We start from the raw sequence: 20921 nt of genomic DNA, 5'->3' as shown, positions 1-20921 counted from the left end.
CCTAAGCCCCAGCCAACATGGCCGGCGCTCATCAGCCCATTGGGAGGGAGGGCCATGTGAAGACAGGATTCTCAAAAATACCTCTGGCTTGCGGCTCCTGGAGTGTTGCTGGCAACGCCTGGAGTTTCTCTTCAAGCTCCTGGAGCTTCACATGGAATACTTGAGCTTCCTTAAATACTGTTTCAGCTGCATGCCACACCTCAGCCAAAAGAGCTGCTATCGCTGAGAAAAAGAAGGGAGCATCTGTGCATGTCATTCGGGTCAAGTTGCACAAAAGTGGGACTTGTTCATCTGAGCTCCACAGGCTGGTTTTTCTAAAGGTTTGACTGGGGTTGTTTGTTGGTTTTTCTTTAATTTGGGGCAAGGCCTTTTTATGTGCCCTTTCAATCCCCAAGAACCAGCACTGTAAATCAGTTTTAAGGGAGTCTTACAAGCACAGCTGCCGCCACCCCCCAACATCATCAGCAGTTACACATACAGGCTTTTAAAACTTATTTAATATCTTTTTTAAAAAGTTAACCTTGTAATTCCTAAATCATTTTAAACACTTTGAAATACTTTCTAAAATTCTGCTGTTTAACCTTTATGTAAATGATGTAATAAAGGAACCCAAATGGCCAGATATTTCCCTGTTTCAGATTTATCCCAGAATGTATCCATTTTGCTACATGCCAACGATACGGTGTTGTTAGCACAAACGCAAGTGGGTATGAGGCGATTACTAAAGAACTTTGGGAGACTGTGTCGTAACAAAGAGTTGAATACAAATTATTCCAAGACAAAAGCCGTAGTATTGGGGGCACAGCCCAGGAAGCAGAAATGGCTCCTAAATGGACAAGCCATTGAACAAGCCAGGCATTTCAACTACAGTGGTACCTCTGGTTGCGAACGGGATCCGTTCCGGAGCCCCGTCCGCATCATGAGCAGAACGCAACCCGCGTCTGCACATGTGCGGGTCGCGATTTGCCGCTTCTGCCCATGCGCGTGACGTCATTCTGAGCGTCTGCAAATGCGCGAGCAGTGAAACCTGAAAGTAACCCGTTCCGTTACTTCCGGGTCGCCGCAGGGCGCAACCTGAAAAGACGTAACCTGAACCGAGCGGAAGAAGAGGTATGACTGTATTTGAGGATTTGCTTCTCTGATAGGAGTACTGGGTCACATCAGATGACAGCCTCGGCCTTGAAGGCATCAAGATCGGCACAAGCAATTCTTAGCTTTACCAGAACTGAAGGCGGCAATGGGATTGCCCCTGCTCCGAGAAGATATACAGTGGTACCTCGGAAGTCAAACGGAATCCATTCCAGAAGTCCGTTTGACTTCCAAAACATTCGGAAACCAAGGCGCGGCTTCCGATTAGCTGCAGGAGCCCCGCGGAAGCACCGTCGGACATTTGGGCTCTAAAGAACATTCACAAACCGGAACATTCACTTCCGGGTTTGTGGCGTTTGGGAGCCAAAACATTCGAGTTGCAAGGCGTTTGGGATCCAAGGTACGACTGTATTGGTAAGGATAGGAGGGGATCGGGATAGACAGGGAGCCCAGAGGGAACCCCCCACCTAGCCCAGCTCCGACCCCAAGCCTATATCACCAGCGGCTGGAGCAAAAGAGCAGAGGAACTGCGCACCGGGGACCGGCTGGGGGCTAGAAGAACGCGGCGTGGACCCTCCCCAGTGCAGGCGGGCAAACCAAAAACCATGCTTCATGTTATTGAGTTTATTTTCAGTCCATTTCTTATCCGTATTTTAAAGCCCTATGAACCCAGGTAGGCGGCCTGAACCATTGGAGCCCATTTCCTGGAACCGCCGCCTCAGCCCTCATCTAGGGACCCGACACCAAGCCCTGGGGGTCCCACGGGAGAATTCAAACTGCCCCTTTTTCTTGTTCCCTTCTCTCTCTCTCTCTCTCTCTCTCTCTCTCTCTCTCTCTCTCTCTCCTCCTCCTCCTCCTCCTTCTTTAGTTATACACACAACCCTCCCTTTTTTATTAATGCATTATTACTCATTATTCATCCATTTCTATTCACTACTTTTTTAAAAAAAGTTTTTTTAATTTCTCATTAAAGAATTATATATATATATCTACTTTTCCATCCCCACTCCTCCCTTTTTCTATTTACTTATTACAATGTTTCCCCCCTTCTCTTTTCTGAACAAACAAACCAACCATTTTCAGTAGGATTTTTTGTGTTTTCTTTTTCTTTTTTCTTTTTCTCTCTATCTCTTTTCTCTTTTCCTTATCTTTTCTTTTCCATCTTGTCTTTTGTCTCACACTATAACTTGAACCACCACAGCGACTTTTGATTTTTAAATAGAATTCCATTAGCCTTTACATTTTTAACTTTTGACTCTTATCTGCAAACTCCCAACCCCACCTCCCCACCTTAACACTGGGAGGGCCATGTCCCCGGAAATTGTGAAGACGGGATTCTCAAAAATACCTCTTCCTTGCGGATCCTGGAGTATTTTTGGCAACAGCTGGAGTTTTTCTTCAAGCTCCTGGACCTTCATAGGCAATGCTTGATCATCCTTAAGTACTGTTTCCGCCCCCGTCTTTGGGCTATTGGGCGCCTTCTTCAGTATTTCAACATCCTGGAGAGGACAGACACTTCCTGCTAGACATTTACTCCAGACATTTGCAGAAGGCACAGAGGCACTGGTTGAAGAAGTTGGGAATGAGCCTACAGTGCTATTGCTGAGAAGGAGCTCCACCCCAGGGTGCTAAAGAGCTCTTTCCCTAGCCTGCAGGTGCCAGAAGGCCAAGCGCTGGTGTTGCAGTGGTGGTACTTCAGAGGAGTAGGAGAAGAGGCTGCCCTGGATTCTGGGTATATAAATGGCCTTGCCTGAAGCTGTGGATTGTGCTCTGCATTAGCAGAGAGGCTCTACTTAGTTGCAAATGAAGCACATTTCAGTCATTATAGAAACCGTTGTTTCCATGCAGGCTTGTTCAGGAACTCTGTGAACTAGACAGCCGCTGTTTTAAACTGGCCCTTTTTCTGGCAGGTTAAACCATTAAAGTTTACTTGATTAACTTCATCCGCCAACTACCCTTTTAAGCAACCAGAGCAATTACAAATAAAAGGATCTCCAACCGTGCGCTATCCCTATCTGCAAGCAAGCTCTCCCAGAAAGTGTTCTATGAGACACATGAGCCAAATAGCCGAGGAGACAGTTTTTTAGCTGCCAGTCATTCATACACTTTATACTGAAAGGATTTCAGGGGCAGATGCTCTTTTTCTGCATGGAGGGTGGGGGTTTCCAAAGGGGCACTATTCAGACCTGCATTCATGTCTTATGAGTCGTAGCCGTGTGACAACAGCACCTCATGCAGATGTGTTAGAATCATAGAATCATAGAATCATAGAGTTGGAAGAGACCACAAGGGCCATCGAGTCCAACCCCCTGCCAAGCAGGAAACACCATCAGAGCACTCCTGACATATGGTTGTCAAGCCTCTGCTTAAAGACCTCCAAAGAAGGAGACTCCACCACACTCCTGGGCAGCAAATTCCACTGTCGAACAGCTCTTACTGTCAGGAAGTTCTTCCTAATGTTTAGGTGGAATCTTCTTTCTTGTAGTTTGGATCCATTGCTCCGTGTCCGCTTCTCTGGAGCAGCAGAAAACAACCTTTCTCCCTCCTCTATGTGACATCCTTTTATATATTTGAACATGGCTATCATATCACCCCTTAACCTCCTCTTCTCCAGGCTAAACATGCCCAGCTCCCTTAGCCGTTCCTCATAAGGCATTGTTTCCAGGCCTTTGACCATTTTGGTTGCCCTCCTCTGGACACGTTCCAGTTTGTCAGTGTCCTTCTTGAATTGTGGTGCCCAGAACTGGACACAGTACTCCAGGTGTGGTCTGACCAGAGCAGAATACAGTGGCACTATTACTTCCCTTGATCTAGATGCTATACTCCTATTGATGCAGCCCAGAATTGCATTGGCTTTTTTAGCTGCCACGTCACACTGTTGGCTCATGTCAAGTTTGTGGTCAACCAAGACTCCTAGATCCTTTTCACATGTACTGCTCTCAAGCCAGGTGTCACCCATCTTGTATTTGTGCCTCTCATTTTTTTTGCCCAAGTGCAATACTTTACATTTCTCCCTGTTAAAATTCATCTTGTTTGTTTTGGCCCAGTTCTCTAATCTGTCAAGGTCATTTTGAAGTGTGATCCTGTCCTCTGCGGTGTTAGCCACCCCTCCCAGTTTGGTGTCATCTGCAAATTTGATCAGGATGCCCTTGAGTCCATCATCCAAGTCGTTGATAAAGATGTTGAATAAGACCGGGCCCAAGACAGAACCCTGTGGCACCCCACTAGTCACTCTTCTCCAGGATGAAGAGGAACCATTGATGAGCACCCTTTGGGTTCGGTCAGTCAGCCAGTTACAAATCCACTGAGTGGTAGCATAGTCAAGACCGCATTTTACCAGCTTCTTTACAAGAATATCATGGGGCACCTTGTCAAATGCCTTGCTGAAATCAAGGTAGGCTACATCCACTGCGTTCCCTTCATCTACCAGGCTTGTAATTCTGTCAAAAAACGAGATCAGGTTAGTCTGACATGACTTATTTTTCAGAAATCCATGCTGACTATTGGTGATCACAGCATTCCTTTCTAGGTGCTCACAGACTGTTTGCTTAATGATTTGCTCAAGAATCTTCCCTGGTATTGATGTCAGACTGACTGGGCGGTAATTATTTGGGTCCTCTCTTTTCCCCTTTTTGAAAATAGGGACAACATTTGCCCTCCTCCAGTCTGCCGGGACTTCGCCTGTTCTCCAGGAATTCTCAAAGATGACTGCCAGTGGTTCTGAGATCACATCTGCCAGTTCTTTTAATACTGGAGTTCATGATGGTACTTCCTTTTGCTACGAACATACCCATAAAAGCCTTTTTTGTTGCTTTTAACCTCTCTAGCAAGCCTGAGTTCATTCTGTGCTTTAGCTTTTCTGACTTTGTGTCTACACGTGCTGGCTATTTGTTTGAATTCCTCTTTGTTGGTTTCCCCCCTTTTCCATTTTTTGTACACATCCTTTTTTAATTTTAACTCAGTTAAAAGTTCTTTAGATATCCACCCTGGCTTCTTTAGGCACCTTCCATGTTTCCGTCTCATTGGTATTGCCTGACGTTGTGCTTTTATTATCTCCCTCTTAACAAACTCCCAACCATCATGAACTCCCTTTCCTTTTAGTATTACTGTCCATGGGATCTCACCCAGCACTTCCCTAAGTTTTATGAAGTCGGCTTTCTTAAAGTCAAGAAATTGAGTCCTAGTATGCTTGGCTGCTCCTTTCCGCTGTATAGTAAACTTCAGAAGAGCATGATCACTCGCGCCTAATGATCCTTCCACTTCTACCCCACTAACCAGGTCATCAACATTGGTTAGGACCAGATCTAAAATGGATGTTCCTCATGTTGCTTCTCCCACTTTCTGGTCAATGAAGTTGTCTGCAAGGCCAGTGAGGAATCTGTTTGACCTTATGCTCTTGGCTGAGTTTGACATCCAACAAATATCCGGGTAATTGAAGTCCCCCATTACTACTATCTCCCTTCCTTTTGCATGCTTGGCCATCTGTTCCAGGAAGGCATCATCTACGTTGAAGGGCTGGTGTTGCACCTCCAGGTAGAAGAGCTCGTTGGCATTATTCTAGGCTCTGTGTCAATTGACTTTGTGACATGATGGGGGGGGGAGTTCTTATTTTTAGAGTATTTGCCTGCAACCTCTTATGTGGGAATCTCAAGGTACTTTACAACTAGCTCCAAAAATAGGCAAACATTGAAACGCAGCAGAATAAACAGGCCTACAGTAAAAAAATATCCTTCAAAGCCCATATTGGCTGGCAGCAGCATCCCCCCAAGTCCATGATGGATAAACACTTTCCCCACATGGAGCAGAAGTGCACCCAGGTTGGCAAAGGCCTCCTTTCTAGAAGGGGGAGCAGAGGCTGCCCCCACCCACTGCTCTCTTCTCCCAGGCATCTGAAGAGACAAACGGCTCCCCTTCTCTACCTGTGTGCCAGAAGCCTGAATTGCAAGACAGTTCCCACTTTGGGGCAACAGGGAACAAACATGCAGAGGACGAGTTCTGAGGCTCCCCCAACAAAGCCATTTCCCTGGGCCCACCTGCCAGCCTGCTGCTGGCTGGCTGCCCACCCACAGGAAAACGGCACGATTCTCCCCACCAAGAGGACATAACAAGAAGATGGGCACTATAACATAGGACTTCCTAACTTGTGAGTTGTGATGAGCCGCTGCTGCTGCTTCCCCAGTTTAAAGGATGGCGGCTCAGGTGAGCCATTAAGCTAGAAGGAGGAAAAGGACCGACCCCGGGATGGGCTGTCTGCCTTCCTGTTGCCTTCCACCTCACGACATCCTTCCCCAGCCTGGTGCACTCCAGGTGTTCTGGGGCTCCATCTCTCACCAGGCCCAGGCGGTATGGCCAGGGGTCAGGGATGGGGGCAGTTGTCCAAACCAGCTGGAGAGACTCAAGGAGGGCATTACAGCCCCAAAGCCCTTTCCCTACCTCTCAATCTGGACTTACCTGGCCTTGCCCCTGGCCGCCTTTAGCCGGATCAGCTGTGCTCGGAGCTGGGACAGACCCCTCTGGAGACTTAGAGGCAGAGGAAACAGCCTGGGTCCCCGCAAAGGTGATCACACTTTTCCTACTCCCAGACTGCAGGCTAGAGAACGTCGCTGCACGCTGGCGACCCATTCCCTGGGTGGTGCACTGGGAAGAAGAAACCTCATCCAGAGATGGGAGGGAAGCACTTTGGCCAGTGCCATGGGGCCTTTCTTCAGAAAGCTGCTCGGGGACCTGCAATGGAGCACTGCCCAAGGAGGAGGAAATGTGGGAGGCCTGCTGGGAAGGCTGCTGGGACCCCAACTCTTCCTGGCTAAGGGAAGCAGCTCTTCCAGTGGTATCTCTGGGAACAGAGGGCATCAAAGTGAGCTGGCAATGAGAAGGCTCAGCCAGGTGGCAGCCGGAGGTCTCTGGGGTCGCACCCAGGGATGCATTGGACGAACTTTTCTTCTCCATTCTGTGGACACGAAGGCAAATCTTCTGACCACTGTACCAGCTGGTTTCAAAGGCTATTTTTTATGAAAGCTTGAAAAACAAAGAAAACACAATATACAGAAATCAGTGTCAGATATCAAGCATTTTGAAAACACAAAAATGAAAAGAAGCAGAAGACGAAAAGCTTTCTTCTTTGTTGCAAAGTAATTCCCAAGAATAAGCCCAGAGTAGGTAGGCCTTTTGACTCCTGGGGAAATCACCGGCAATTTCATGCCAAATGCAGCAGAGGGAAGGGCCACAGGAGCTGCTATGAAACAGACGATCCTCAAATCACAGCTGTTTGATACAGGGATGGAATCAATCCCTTTGCTTCAGTAAAAACCTCAAGGGTCGTAGGTTGTGCTTAAATGAACTGGATGGTGTTACAAAGGATCTCAAAATGAAACACTGTTTTTCGATTTGAAAACTGTTGAATGATCTTTACCTATCCTGGGAACAGTACACCGCAGTGGTGGGCAGTTCCACAGACCCTCCTCCTCTGCTCAAAATGCATACAGACCCATCTTTGCGCGGGGAAGATCCAGACAAAAGGAGTCTGTTTTCAAACTACCCGCGGAGGGGTTTAGAGGGCTCCATACTCTTGCCTCCCCCGCCCCCCCCCCCCGATCACTGTTTCACTCCGGAAGGCGTCTCAGACCTGGGTGGAGCAGCCACAAATGACAGGCAAAGAGACAAGGTCCTGCCCAGATTCAGGCTTCCTCATGATCGTGTGGAATCTGTACACGGACTTCCGGTTTGGATCGCGGACGGCGAGGAAGCGCGGAAAGCCTCGTAAAGGGCTTTCTGAGCAGCTCGGAGGCTTGGGGGAGCCGCAAAGGCACTGCGCCCCCCCAAAATCCCAGGGGGAAAACCCTGGGGGATAGGCTTCCCGGCAGCGTGGGAGCGGCTTTTGCACAGCTTGGAGCTTTTTCGCTACAGCGGAAAGACGCCCAGGGTGGAGCCGCAAGCGCAAGAACGGGAGAGCAACGACTCCGTGCTGTAATGCCTCTAGCTTCTGCCGAGAAGTGCGACAAACCTTCGTCAGATAAGAAAGGATTCCTCAATGTGTGAGATGTCGGGATATTCAGAGAAATTGGAACTTAAGTTGAGTGAATCCGGGTTGCTTTAGGATTTATAAAAGGAACACACCCGACGGTGAGCTAAAAATGGCGCAGGCAACTACATCGCAGACAGCTTAAAAGGGTAAAATTTACAAAACGGCCGGACTGAGTGAGTAATGAATGTTGTGGCAACTTTGGACAACAGGAAACAATTATTGGTTATAAAGTTGGCCCAAATTGGAGATACAAAGTGACAATAGAAGGTGCTAGTTGGAAGAGAAGCTTGTTGGATGGGTTTTTCTTTTTTAACTTTCGGCAAACGTACAGTTTAAGTTGCAAAGAGACTTTGGATATTAAAGTTGAGAGAAGGAGACTAAAAAGCGGTATAGAGAGATAAGGAGATAAAGGAGGACACTTTTACAGGAGCTCCAAGAGAGGAACGGAGGAATTAAATAAAGCGAAAAGTGATATATGCTACAGGGATTCGTGTGCTGGGGTTCCACTCCCCCCGCTTATTTCCTCCATAATTGGACTTACTCAGCCTTCATAGCATTAAGCCACCTGCTGGCTCTCCCCTCTCCTCCCCTTTGTCTTCCCTGCCCTTCATTTCTATACTCTCTTTATTACGTTTAATTAATGCAATGGACAGTTTGGTGACTCCTTTTCTTGTCTGATTTTCCCTTTGTTGAGGAAATAGAACTGGAAGGTAAACTCAAAGAACGGTCTGGTTGCTTAAACTGGAGGAAAAACAGTCTTCTAACACGATAATACTGGTTAAACTGCTAATTTAAAACTGTCCCTCACCTTAATAGGTATATTGACTCTCACCTCATTGGAACGAACTTAATAGTTTCAAATGTTTATTATTTGTTTAAGTGGATTATTATAACAACGGATTAAGCACTTCTTCTGAGAGCCATCATTAAGATTTACACCACCTCTTTTCTACACGGGATTAGGCCAGCAAGTGGCTGAAGTTTGGAGGAAATAAGCCAGATTGATTAGAATGAAATAAGGAGTATAAACAAACCTTGGAAGATTTTTTGAGACTCTTAGCTGTTTATTGAAAAAGAGAGAACTGGACTAACTAACCAAAAGCCGTTAAGGCTAAGTAGAAGATACGATAACTTGCTGTTCCTCTAGTGTACATATACGTTTAAGGAGGCATAGTTTGACTATTTGAAGAGAAAGAGATTGTGAGCCCCTAACAGGGAGAGATTTAGTGACATCACAAATAGAGGGTAGAAGGTTTAAAATGTCGGGGGGAAATGGTAAAAAGGTGGGAGGAACGCCAGTTGATAGGAAAACATCTAGACAAGAGGAAATTAAAGATCTTGATTTTCTATGGCTTAAAATTAAAGAGGAGTTTAAGCAAAATGAAAGTCATTTAGAAAGTAAATTAGAAGAAATGCAAGAAATGATAGATAGGAGGATAGAAGGAGCGGTGGGAGAACTTTCCACAAAAATCCAGGAATTATCCGTTAAATCAAAAGCATTTGAGGAAACTAACAAAAAATTGCAAAAAGATATGAGAGAACAGAAAAAAGAGACTGAAAAAATAAAGGAAGAGATGAAAGAGGTGAATAAAAGGCAGGAACAAATCTGGGATAATATTGCTATGACAGAAATGCGACAGAAACAATTACATTTAAAATTTAGAGGGATAGAGGAAGAGACAAATGAGAATATAAAGGAAAAGATGATCAGAGAATTAGCAAAATGGTTAGAACTGAAAGAAGAAGATGTTGCATATACAATTGAAAACTCCTTCAGAATAAGAATGAGAGTACTTCAAAATAGAACCAAAAGACCGCTTGGAGACTGTTTAGTAATATTTAACTCAATTGAGATGAAGAATTTAATATTAAAAACGAGTTACCATAAAAAATTAATAATTGGTGGTAGACCAATAATCGTTCTTAAGGAAATTCCAGTCAGAATTTTACCCAAAAGGGAAGGATATAGACAAATAGTAGCGGTCCTGAAAAGAAATAGGATACGTTACAGATGGGAATTTCCTGAAGGAATCACCTTCTTTTTTAAGGACAAGAAATTTAAGCTGACAGACCAACAGGAGGTTGAAAAATTTATGAGGAGATATGAGAAGGAACTTGGCAAGGTTGAAGACAGAACAAGAGATAGAGAAGGAGGGGGAGGGGGGAGGGGGAGAGGCTGCGGGGGCGAGGGGAGGGGGAGGGGGCGAGGCGGGGGAGAATGAAGAAGGACTAGAGAGCGGAGAAGAAGCGGAAGAAGAAGGTTAGAAAGAGAACGAGGAGCAATTAGAAGTTAGTTTTATTAATGTCTTTGAAGTTTTTGTCTTGGAATGTAAATGGTGTAAATGAAAAATCCAAAAGGAATAAAATAACGAGTTTTGAGGAACAAAAATTATGATGTGATATGCTGCCAAGAGACTCATATAGCTAAAAAACATAAACATGTATTGATTAACAAAAAGCTGGGGGTGGAATTTATTAATTCAGGTGTCAGCAAAAAAAGAGGGCTGGTGATTTATGTTAAAGAGAAATGGGAACCGACGTTAATATGTAAGGATGAGGAGGGAAGAATTTTGGGAGTTCAAATTAATCATCAAGGAGAAAAATTTAATGTAATAACGGTTTATGCCCCCAACACAAAAAAGCAAAATTCTATTAAAAAATTGGAACAAATGTTGCTAGAATTAGAGAATCATAAGTTAATTTTATTAGGGGACTTAAATGGAGTCCCTGACCCAGGAATGGATAGGAGTGAAAAAAGGAGAAAAACGAACCAAGGGAAACTTCCAAAATCCTTTAAAGACTTACAGGAAAACCTAGATCTGATTGACATTTGGAGGTATAAAAACCCAATAACAAAACAATTTACACACTTTTCAGAATCACATCAAAGTTGGGGAAGAATCGACCAGATTTGGACCTCAAGAGAACTTTCATTAAGAACAAGGAAGTGTGAGATAGAACCCAGAACACTTTCCGACCACAATCCAATTAGTTTGGAAATAAAATGTAAATCATTGGGACAGTATAGGTGGAGAATGAACGATTACCTATTGGAAATCGAAGAGATCATTGAGAAAGCCAAAAACACCCTGAAAGAGTATTTTGAGTGGAATTTAAACAAAGAAACCAAAATTGATATAGTCTGGGAAGCAAGTAAGGCAGTCCTTAGGGGATTTCTGATTCAACAGAATAGTTATAGAAGGAAGTTAAGAGAATCAAAAAAGGAAGAAATAGTGAAACAACTGAAAGAGTGTGAGGAAAAACTAATAACAAATCCCGAGGATGAAAAAATGAAACAAATATCTAAAGTGCTGCAAACTCAATACTCAATATTAATAGGGCAAGAGGTAGAATGGAGGATAAAATCAATGAAACAAAAATACTTTGAGTCTGCAAATAAGACGGGGAAATTGCTGGCATGGCAGCTAAGGAAAAGGAAAAAACAAATGGTGATTAATAAGATCAAAACAGAGGAATATATAATAGAAGACCCAAAGGAAATAAAGGGAAAGTTTCTCCAGTTTTATGAAACCCTGTACTAGGGCTCTCCCAGTTTGTTTCGGGCCCCACACATCAAGCAGGCCACACGCTGGATTTGATCTTTGGCGCCGGTATAGATGTGATCATGTCTCCTTCGATGAAGGTGCCATGGTCTGATCACTACGCTCTGAAAGCCAGGATTGACTTTCCATCCCCACCCTGCTTAGGTGGCGAGCCGATTTGGGCTCGCCCGCAGAGGCTTATGGACCCGGATAGATTCCGTCAAGCCTTGCGGGACCTTACTCCCCCTGGCGACTCATTGACTGAGCTTGTTGAGGGCTGCAATACCCAGCTCCTGGCAGCCATCGATGAGATCGCACCTAAGCGCCCTCTGCGACCCCGCAGAAACCGGGCTCCCTGGTTTACCGAGGAGCTTCGGAAAATGAAGCGGGACCTCAGACGGCTAGAGCGAGTATGGCGGGGTGCCCGTGACGGAGCCTCAAGAACATCTTATAGGGTTTTTATGAAAACCTATGAGATGGCAGTGAAGGCTGCTAAGAAGTCTTACTTCTCGGCTTCCATTGCATCCGCTAGCTCTCGCCCGGCGCAATTATTTAGTATAATTCGGTCTTTAGCGTCCCTTGAAGGACAGCCAAATTTAAATAACAATCTGACACACAGCTGTGAGGCATTTGCGAGCTTTTTTGCGGAGAAGGTCCTGTTGCTCCGCCATGACCTCCCTGCCAATTTGGATACAATAAAGGAACTGGAGGCCCCTCGACTGTCCTCGGGTCCAGTATTGGACCACTTTGACCGGATATCTCCAGCCGATGTGGACAGATTCCTCCAAGCTGGAAAGCCCACCACCTGTCCTCTTGACCCGTGCCCGTCATGGCTGATTAGAGCGTGTCCAGATGAGGTGCGGGGCCCCCTGGGGGATATCATCAATTTGTCCCTTGGCACCGGGATATTCCCAGGGGAACTGAAGGAGGCGGTGGTGCGTCCGCTCTTAAAGAAAACATCATTAGATCCCTCAGATCTATCCAATTACCGCCCGGTCTCGAATCTTCCATTCCTGGGTAAGGTGATTGAGAGAGCGGTTGCTGAACAGCTTGGTAGGTTTCTGGATGAAACATCTGCTCTGGACCCATTCCAGTCCGGCTTCCGCGCTGGTCATGGGACCGAGACGGCTCTGGTCGCCCTAACAGATGATCTCCGCAGGCAGCTGGATCGAGGCGGGTCAGGGCTGCTGATTCTTCTAGATCTGTCAGCAGCCTTTGACATGGTCGATCAAGAACTCTTGGACCACCGCCTTGCCGACGTGGGGATCCAGGGCACAGTCCTTCAATGGCTGCGCTCGTTTCTCTCTGGTCGGGGACAGAGGGTGGCGCTTGGGGGGGAATTGTCATCACGCCACTCCTTGGTGTGTGGAGTGCCTCAGGGTGCAATTCTCTCCCCGATGCTTTTTAACATCTTTATGCGCCCCCTCGCCCAGCTTGTCCGGAGTTTTGGGCTGGGTTGCCATCAGTATGCTGATGACACCCAACTCTATCTGTTGATGGATGGCCATCCTGACTCGGCCCCAGACACACTGACCAGATGTCTGGAAGCTGTGGCTGGATGGTTACGTGGGAGCCGGTTGAAGTTAAATCCTTCGAAGACAGAGGTCCTCTGGCTGGGGTGGGACGATATGGGATCGAGGGGGCAACTCCCATCTCTTGCGGGGGTGCAATTAGTGCCAGCACCGGCCGTTAAGAGTTTGGGTGTAATCTTCGATACCTCCCTCTCTATGGAGTCGCAGATTACAGCTATAACAAAGGCGGCATTTTTTCATCTCCGCCAAGCTAAGCAGTTGGCCCCTTATCTCTCTCGTCCTGACCTAGCCACTGTGATCCATGCGACGGTCACCTCCAGACTGGATTATTGTAACTCGCTCTACGTGGGGCTGCCCTTGAGACTGACCCAGAAACTCCAGCGGGTGCAGAATGCCGTGGCGAGACTCCTTATGGGGTCTTCGCTGCGAGAGCACATTCATCCGGTACTATACCAGCTGCACTGGCTCCCGGTGGAGTACAGGATCAGGTTTAAGGTGCTGGTTTTAACCTTTAAAGCCCTATACGGCCTAGGACCCTCGTACCTACGGGACCGCCTCTCCTGGTATGCCCCACAGAGAAACCTACGGTCTGCAAATAATAACATCCTCAAGGTCCCAGGCCTCAGAGAGGTTAGGCTGGCCTCAACTAGAGCCAGGGCCTTCTCGGCTGCAGCTCCAAACTGGTGGAATGCTCTGTCAAAAGAGACTAGGGCCCTGCGGGATCTGACATCTTTCCGCAGGGCCTGCAAGACAGAGTTGTTCCACCAGGCCTTTGGTCAGGGCGCAGCCTGACTCCCTCCTCTGGCAACCTGCACAGAATTCTGCTTAATTGGTTGCCATCAATTTGATTTAATTAATTTTTATAATGAAATATTTTTAGATTGTGTGATTATTTGACTGATTATTTGATTGTTGTTAGCCGCCCTGAGCCCGGCTTTGGCTGGGGAGGGCGGGATATAAATAAAAAATATTATTATTATTATTATTAAAAGAAAGGAGGATGAAGATATAGCAGAAATAGGAAGATATTTGGAGAAAAATGGGAGTGAGAGGCTAACAGAAGACGAAATACTCCATCTAAATAAACCAATAATGACGGACGAGGTTAAGGAAGCTATTAAAAAAATGAAACCAGGGAAAGCCCCAGGTCCAGACGGTCTGTCGCAAAAATATTATAAGGTCTTGGAGGAATATGTAACACCTGTTCTATGTGATGTATTTAACAACATTTTGCAGGGAGGGAGGATACCGGACTCATGGAGAGAGGCCCATATCACTCTAATACCAAAACCAGATGCGGATAAACTTGACATAAAAAACTATAGGCCGATATCACTACGTAATAATGATTATAAAATCTTTGCTGAAGTAATGGCAAAAAGATTGAAAAAATATCTGATGAAATTAATTCATAAAGATCAAGCCGGATTCTTACCAGGCAGACAGTTGAAGGATAATACAAGACATATAATTAACATCATTGAATATTTAGAGTCTAAAAATGAAATTCCTGCGGCTCTGGTATTTGTTGACGCCGAAAAGGCTTTCGACAATGTATCTTGGTGTTTTCTTCTAAAGTGCATGGAAAGGGTAGGGATAGAAGGGCCCTTCTTGGAGGGTATCAAAGCAATTTATTCGAGCCAAAGGGCTAAATTAATCATTAATAATAACTTTACAGATTCCTTTATGATTTCAAAAGGTACAAGACAGGGGTGCCCTTTGTCCCCCCTTCTGTTTATCATGGTACTGGAGATAATTACAAATAAAATAAGGGAAACACAAGAAATAAGAGGAATTAAATTAGGAGTGAAAGAATATAAATTAAAGGCATGTCCCATTAAACTTTAATTAGTTTAATGCTTATCAAATGTCCAGTGCGCTTCCGATGCGACAACGTTCCATTACAGCAGAGCTTTTTGCACAGCGGCTCAAGAAGGGCTGGAGAGTCAGAATCTTTTCAATAAAGGAATCTTGGAGCAAGCGGTTTGGAACTCAAATAAAAGGTTTATTTACACAAAACAAAAACTGGTGAAGAATCACACATTTAAGCAAACACGCCCCAAAAGAAAAAGGAAGGGGGGGAAAGGCAAACACACGAGTGAGTTGACTATTTATACAAACTCACATTCCTGGAAGCCTAACGACCTCCAGCTGCTCAGTGATTAGAGCGTCTCGATTAGAGCTTCTTAACCCTTTAATACCAACACCCCCTCTCGCTCGTAACACTGAGCTGTACCAACCTTAATTCAAATTTAAACCTAAACAGAAACGTTTATGAGATTGCGGACTCAAAGCTTTTGTAAAACCGTCTGCGAGATTTTCTTGGCTTGGACAATACTTTAGTTCAATTAAACCTTGTTTTACACTTTGGCATACATTTTGATAACGGATATCCAAATGTTTTGTGTGTGCCTTGAATTGACCTGATTTAGCTAGTTTAATACAAGGTTGATTGTCTTCCCACACTCTGATAGGTAGGGAACATTCTCCAAACAATTCTTGTACCAGTTGCTTATAAAATTCCAGTTCTCTACATACATCTGATAATGCATTGAACTCAGATTCAGTTGAACTTAAAGCTATAAGTGATTGTTTTCTTGATCTCCAACCAATTAGTGCATTTCCAAATTTTATCGCCATTCCTGACACTGATTTTCTATCTGGTCCAGCATCTGCCCAACTGCTGTCGGCCCAACATTCAAGTTGTGTGCTGCCCTCTGCTGATAGTTTTAAGCGAAACCTTTTGGTAGTTCGGAGATACCTTAAAACTCTTTTTACTCCTTGCCAAGCATGCATTGATGGTTTTTCAGCTTGTCTACACAGCATGTTGACAGCATATGTTATATCGGGCTGAGTCCACTGTGCAATGTGGAGTAGACTGCCTATCGCTGACTGATAAACCCCGGGATTACAGAACTCTGCCTGTTGCTCAGTTTGAGCATCCTTTGTGTAACTTAACTCCATTGGGGTTTTAACACCAGCACAGTTGTCCATTTTAAACCTTTCCAGCAACTGCTGGATCTTAGCTTCTTGGCTGAGCCAATAGTTCCCATCTTCATCTTGCTGAATTTTAACTCCTAGATAAACAGATACATTGCCTAGTGATTTTATCTGAAACTTTTCTCCAAGCTTTGTGGCAAATTGTTGTGCAAGTTTATCGTCCTTTCTTTTTTTTTTATAATAATTTTTATTACATTTTTCCAGTTACACATACAACAGAAAAAAGAAAAGACATAGAAAATAGAAAAGAAGAAAAAACAGAAAATCCCGACCGTTTCAACAACTTTTTTCAAATTTCTATCGGACTTCCCCACATCTCCCGCCCAATGCATTCTTAACAATAAAAATTATCAGCAAGTTATACCCTTGTTTCATGTGTTGCTTTGTACTTTCAATTGCAATTTAAGTTTAAATCCCTTATTCTCCATTTACTCTAGAAATATAGCATATTATTGTTTTTACACATTTAAACTTTGGTTCTTTCATAAATATTATCCAATTTCTTATATAATCCACTCTCATTGCTGGGGCTAACATTCCAAGTCATACGGCATCTCAAAGTTCATATAACTTATAATACTTTTGCAAATAGTCCTTAAATTTTTTCCAGTCCTCTTCCATTGCTTCTTCTCCCAGATCTCGGATCCTGGCAGTCATCTCAGCTAGTTCCATGTAGTTCATCAGTTGCGTCTGCCAGTCCTCCAGTGTGGGCAAATCTTGAGTCTTCCAATGCTTGGCGATAAGAATCCTTGCTGCTGTAGTGGCATACATGAAAAGAGTTCTATCCTTCTTTAACACCTTCTGGCCGACAATGCCCAGGAGGAATGCCTCCGGTTTCTTAGGGAAAGTGTATTTAAACACCTTTTTTAACTCGTTATATATCATTTCCCAGAAGGCCTTCACTCTTGGGCAGGTCCACCAGAGGTGAAAGAATGTCCCTTCAGCCTCCTTACATTTCCAGCATTTATTATCGGACAAATGGTAAATCTTAGCAAGCTTGACTGGGGTCATGTACCACCTGTATACCATTTTCATAATGTTTTCTTTCAAGGCATTACATGCCGTAAACTTCATACCGGTGGTCCATAACCTTTCCCAGTCCTCAGACATGATGTTATAACCAATGTCCTGAGCCCATTTTATCATGGCTGATTTAACTGTCTCATCCTGAGTGTTCCATTTAAGCAGCAAGTTATACATTCTCGATAATAGCTTGGTCTTTGGTTCTAACAATTCTGTCTCAAGTTTCGATTTTTCCACCTGGAATCCTGTTTTTTTATCTAGCTTAAAAACCTCATTAATTTGGGCATAATGAAGCCAATCTTGCACTTTACCCTTTAACCTTTCAAAGCTCTGCAACCTCCAGTTGTCTCCAATGTTTTCTATTATTTCCCAATATTTCGGCCAACCGGCCTCCATATTGGGTTTTTTCCGAGCCTTGGCCTCTATTGGTGATACCCACCTCGGAGTTTTGCTTTCTAATAAGTCTTTGTATTTTTTCCAGACCATAAATATTGCTTTTCTGACAATATGGTTTTTAAACATTCCATATGTTTTTGCCTTGTCATACCACAAATACGCATGCCAACCTAACGAGTTATTGAAGCCTTCCAGATCCAGGACATCAGTGTTTTCTAACAAAATCCAATCTTTCATCCAGCAGAAGGCTGCAGCTTCGTAATATAACCTTAAGTCCGGCAGGGCAAACCCCCCTCTCTCCTTTGCATCAGTTAGTATTTTAAACTTTATTCGGGGCTTTTTGCCCTGCCAGACAAATTTAGAGATATCCTTCTGCCACTTTCCAAAACATTCCACTCTGTCCACAATCTGCAAGGCCTGAAACAAAAACAACATCTTTGGCAAAACGTTCATTTTTATAGCTGCAATTCGGCCTAACAAGGATAACTTCAGTCTTGACCAAATTTCTAAATCTTTTTTAACTTCTGACCAACATTTCTCATAATTATCTTTAAATAAATTCAAGTTCTTGGAAGAGAGATTGACCCCCAGGTATTTCACTTTTTTAACAATATTTAGTTCTGTTTCCTTCTGAAACCCTTCTGTTTCAGTAGCTGTCAAATTTTTCCCTAGCACCTTAGTTTTTTGTTTGTTCAACTTGAAACCCGCCACCCGACCAAATTTCTGGATCAGTTCCAGAACTCTTTTTGTACTAGATTCTGGCTCCTGTAATGTTAAAACCAAGTCATCTGCAAATGCTTTCAGTTTATATTGTTTCACTCCGACCCGTATTCCTTGTACCTGCCGATCCTTCCTTATCATGTTCAGCAAAACCTCCAGGACTGAAATAAACAATAAAGGGGACAGGGGGCACCCCTGACGTGTTCCTTTTTCAATCTGAAGTTCTTCTGTCACCACATTGTTCACTATCAACTTAGCTTTTTGTTCGGAATAGATTGCTTCTATTCCGTTCTCAAACCCCCTTCCCACTCCCATCCCTTCCAAGTTTTTCTTCATAAATTTCCAAGAAATATTGTCAAAGGCCTTCTCCGCATCAATAAAAATTAACACTGCTTTAGTGTTAATATTTGTTTGTAAAAGTTCCAGAATATCGATAATATTCCTAGTGTTATCAAACAAATGTCTACCTGGGAGAAAGCCTGCTTGGTCCTTATGAATTACTTCATTTAAAACCTTTTTAAATCTATTTGCTAAAATGTCTGCAAATATTTTGTAATCCACGTTTAGGAGTGAGATGGGACGGTAGTTCTTGAGTTGAGTCTTTTCAGTTTCCACTTTAGGTATCAGTGTGATGAATGCTTCTTTCCACGTTTCTGGTGCCCTCCCTCCCCCCATAATCTGGTTACAAACCTCCATTAATGGTTGTGTCAAGTAGTCCTTTAACATCCTGTAGTACTTGGAGGTAAGTCCATCAGGGCCTGGAGATTTGCCTAGCTGCATGTTCTGGATGGCAACCTCGATTTCCTGTTGTGTTATTTTACAATTCAAGATTGATCTCTTCTCTTGAGATAGTTCTGGTAGGCCATTATCTTTCAAGAATTGTTCTATCTCAGTCACTTCCTCAGGCCCTTGGGTGTACAGTTTTTTAAAGTATTTCTGGAAACACTTTCTAATTTCTCCCGGTTTCTGGATATTTTTTCCTTCAACTTCTAGATTGGTAACATAATTTAATTTTTGTCTCTTTTTCAACTGCCAAGCTAGCAGTTTCCCACATTTATTCGCAGATTCAAAAGATCTTTGGTTCATTTGTTTGATTTTCCATTCCACTTCTTGGTTGATCAATTTCATATATTGTGACTGGTGAAATTTAATTTCTCTTAAAGTCTCTTTTGATTTTGGATTCAATCTTAATTTTTTCTCTCCAACTCTTATCTTCTCTAATATCTTATCCTTTTTCCCATTCCAAAGTTTTTTCTTGATCGTGTTTTGTTGTATCAGAAACCCTCTCATAACAGCTTTACTTGCGTCCCAGATTATTCTTTTTTCCACCGAGGTGTTGAGGTTAATTTCAAAGTAGTCCTTTAAAGTTTTTTGGGCCTTCTTTACAATCTCTTGATCTCTTAGCAGGTTGTCATTCATTTTCCATCTGAAGGAGTCGGCAGTAGTAAATCTCATTTCCATTTTCAGAGCGTTGTGGTCGGAGCATGTCTTTGGGCAGATTTCTACTCTTGTGGTCTTAGGTGCCAGCCCTCTAGTTGTCCAAATTTGGTCGATTCTTGTCCATGACAGGTGAGCCTCAGAAAAGAAAGTTCCTTCTTTACCTAGGGGGTTTCTCGTCCTCCATAGATCAATCAAATCCATATTGTCAGTTAGTTCGAAGAAAGTTTTTGGTAGTCTTCCATCTTTGGTCAGGTTCTGGTTCTGTGACTTGTCCATATAGGTAGAGACCACCCCATTCATATCTCCCATCATGATGATGTTAGAATAGTCCAGATAGTCCAGTAATGTCTCATGAAGCTTCTTGTAGAATTCTGATTTCCCCTCATTTGGTGCGTAGATTCCTAATATCAAAACTTTTTCTCCTTGGATTTGTATTTCAATTGCCAGGATTCTTCCTTGTTCATCTTTAAACAAAAATTTTGGTGATAGATTCTCTTTTGCATAGATCACCACTCCTCTCTTTTTAACTCTGTCTGATGAGATAAATTCTTGGCCTAATCTTTTGTTTATTAACACTTTCCTGTGAAGCCTGGTCACGTGAGTTTCTTGCAGACAGATTATATCCAAATGTTCCTTCTTCAAAATATGAAAAATCCTTTTGCGTTTTTCCGGGGAATTTGCGCCATTAATATTCCAGCTATACAGCTGTAGAGACATCCTGTATCAATCTGTTGTTGCTCTTTATGGGGCGTCTTCTTTCTTGTCTAAATCCGAGGGTGCTGGCTCTTTCCCAGACTCAGGTGGAGGCCAAGGAACTGCTGTTCCCTTCTGCAGGTCTTCTCCGTGATCGTGTAGAAACTTCTGGCTATCCTCTTTCGTTTTGATTTTAATCTTCTTTCCTTTGTAGTTAAATGATAGGCCTTGTGGAAACTCCCACCTGTAAGGTATTCCGTTGCCTCTCAAAAGTCCAGCTAGGTCAGTGTAGTTAGATCTGAGATCCAGTAGTTGTTTAGGAATATCCTTGTAAATTTGTGCTCTTCTGTCCTGGATCTCAAGTGCTTTATTGAAATGTAGGTCAAGTAGTTTGTCTCTCTCTTGCTTGGTCCTTAAGATGATCAAACAATCTCTAGGCCTGTCTTTCTTGGCAACTCTTCCCAG

At 43.8% G+C, this 20921-nt stretch overlaps 1 protein-coding gene across 1 annotated transcript in view; it reads right to left on the bottom strand.

The window, feature by feature from the left end:
* LOC308577850 (uncharacterized protein) overlaps window positions 1-6561 on the bottom strand; it is a 251839-nt gene extending 245278 nt beyond the window's left edge. The window contains exon 1 of the mRNA XM_081178250.1: window positions 6541-6561. The gene's annotated coding sequence lies outside the window, so the exon portion shown is untranslated. The remainder of the gene's footprint in view (window positions 1-6540) is intronic.
* Between the last annotated feature and the right edge of the window lie 14360 nt (window positions 6562-20921).

The sequence above is a fragment of the Podarcis bocagei genome (assembly GCF_964188305.1).
Source record: "Podarcis bocagei genome assembly, chromosome: W".
NCBI lineage: Eukaryota > Metazoa > Chordata > Lepidosauria > Squamata > Lacertidae > Podarcis > Podarcis bocagei.
The sequence above is the reverse complement of the archived record's forward strand: the minus strand, read 5'-3'. Positions and strand labels throughout refer to the sequence as shown.